Genomic DNA, 3,054 nt, shown 5'->3' on the forward strand with positions numbered 1-3,054 from the left:
AGACCAAAACACACCTAGGATCTACCATCATTTATTCAATTGTGTGTGTGTGTGTGTGTGTTTAATTTTATAATTTTGGTATTTTTTATTTTAATTTTTTTAATTTTACTTTTTACTACCTCATTAATTCCTTTTCTCCCTTCAAAATTACAAAAGGAAGGAATTCACCTCAAAAGAAAGAGCAGGAAGAAATTACAGCCAAGAACTTAACCAACACAGTTACAAGCAAGATGTCTAAACCAGAATTTAGAATCACGATAATGAGAATACTAGCTGGAGTCAAAAATAGATTAGAATCCCTTTCTGCAGAGATAAAAGAAGTAAAAACTAGTCAGGATGAAATAAAAAATGCTATAAGTGAGCTGCAATCACAGATTGATGCCACAGTGGCAAAGATGGACAAGGCAGAAGAGAGAATCAGTGATATAGAGGACAAACTTATGGAGAATAATGAAACAGAAAAAAGAGGAAGATTAAGGCAAAAGAGCACGATTTAAGAATTAGAGAAATCAGTGACTCATTAAAAAAGAACAACATCAGAATCATAGAGGTCCCAGAGAGGAAGAGAGAGAAATAGGGATAAAAGGGTTTTGTGAGCATATTATAGCAGAAAACTTTCCGAACCTGGGGAAAAACACAGAAATCAAATCCAGGAAGCACAGAAGACTCCAATTAGATTCAACAAAAACCAATCATTAACAAGGGATATCATAGTCAAATTCACAAATACTGAGGCAAGGAGAGAATCATGAAAGCAGCAAGGGAAAAAAAGTCCTTAACCACAAGGGAAAACAGATGAGGTTCACAGCAGACCCATCCACAGAAACTTGGCAGGCCAGAAAGGAGTGGCAGGATATATTCAATGTGCTGAATCAGAAAAATATGAAGCCAAGAATTCTTTATCCAGCAAGGCTGCCATTCAAAATAGAAGGAGAGATAAAAAGTTTCCCAGACAAATAAATATTAAAGGAGTTTGTGACCACTAAACCACCCATACAAGAAATTTTAAGGGGGACTCTCTGAGGGGAGAAAAGATGAATGAATACATACATACATACATACATACATACATACCAAAAGCAAAAAAAGATTAGAAAGGACCAGAGAACACCACCAGAAACTCCAACTCTACAAATATTATAATGGCAATAAATTCATATATTTCAGTATTCACCATAAACGTCAATGGACTCAATGCTCCAATCAAAAGACATAGGGTAACAGAATGGATAAGACCACAAAATCTATCTATACGCTGTTTACAAGAGACCCACTTTAGACCTAAAGACACCTTCACATTGAAAACCAGGAGATGGAGAACCATCTATCATGCTAATGGTCAACAAAAGCAAGCCAGAGTAGCCATACTTATATCAGACAATCTAGACTTTAAAATAAAGACTGTAACAAGAGATGAAGAAGGGCTTTATATCATACTTAGGTGGACCATGCACCAAGAAGACGAACAACTGTAAATATGTATGTGCCAAATATATAAATCAATTAATCACAAACATAAAGAAACTCATTAATACTAATACCGCATTAGTAGGAGACTTCAACACCCCACTCACAGCAACAGACAGATCATCTAATCAAAAACTCGACAAGGAAGCAATGGCTTTGAATGACACACTGGGCCAAATAGACTTAACAGATGTATTCAGAACATTTCATCCTAAAGGAATAGAATATACATTCTTCTCTAGGGCACATGGAATGTTCTCCAGAATAGACCATATACTGGGACACAAATCAGCCCTAAGTAAGGACAAAAGGATCAAGATCATACTGTACATATTTTCACACCACAACACTATCAAATGCAAAATCAACCACAAGAAAAAATTTGAAAAGGTAACAAATACTTAGAGACTGAAGAACATCCTACTAGAGAATGAATAGGCCAACCAAGAAGTTAGAGGAAATTTAAAAGTATATTGAAGCCAATGAAAATGATAACATCACAACCCAAAACCTCTGGGACGCAGCAAAGGTGGTCATAAGAGGAAAGTGTATAGCAATCCTGTCCTTCCTAAAGAAGGAAGAAAGATCTCAGATACACAACCTAACCTTACACCATAAAGAACTGGAAAGAGAACAGCAAATAAAACCCAAATCAGCAGAAGACAGGAAATAATAAAGATTTCAGCAAAAATTAATAGTATCAAAACAAAACAAAACAAAACAAAAAAAAGTAGAACAGATCAATGAAACCAGAATCTGGTTCTTTGAAAGAATTAACAAAATTGATAAACCACTAACCAGTTTGACCAAGAAGAAAAAGGACCCAAATAAATAAAATCAAGAATTAAAGAGGATAGATCACAACCAACACAACAGAATTAAAATAATAAGAGAATATTATGAGCAATTTTATGCCAATAAAATAGGTAATCTGGAAGAAATGGACAAATTCCTAGAAACATATACACTACCAAAACTGAAACGGGAAGAAATAGAAAATTTGAACAGACCCATAGCCAGGAGGGAAATCGAATTAATAATCAAAAATCTGCCAAAAAACAAGAGCCCAGGGCCAGATGGCTTTCCACAGGAATTCTACCAAACATTTAAGGAAGAGTTAACACCTATTCTCTTGAAACTGTTCCAAAAAATAGAAATGGATGGAAAACATCCAAACTCTTTCTATGAAGCCAGCATTACCATGATTCCAAAAACAGACAGAGACCCCACAAAAAGGAGAACTATAGACCAATTTCCCTGATGAACATGGGTGCAAAAACCTCAACAAGATATTAGCCAACCGGCTCCAACAATACATTGAAACAAATTATTCACCCCAACCAAGAGGGATTTATACCTGGGATACAGGGATGGTTCAATATCGGCAAAAAAAATTAACGTGATTCATCACATCAATAAAAGAAAGGACAAGAACCATACGATCCTCTCAATAGATGCAGAGAAAGAATTTGACAAAATACAGCATCCTTTCTTAATAAAAACCCTCAAGAAAGTAGGGATAGAAGGAACATACCTCAAGATCATAAAAGCTATATATGAAGGACCCAACGCTAATATCATCCAAAT

This window comes from Felis catus, chromosome B2 (assembly GCF_018350175.1).
Source record: "Felis catus isolate Fca126 chromosome B2, F.catus_Fca126_mat1.0, whole genome shotgun sequence".
In the NCBI taxonomy this organism is placed as follows: domain Eukaryota; kingdom Metazoa; phylum Chordata; class Mammalia; order Carnivora; family Felidae; genus Felis; species Felis catus.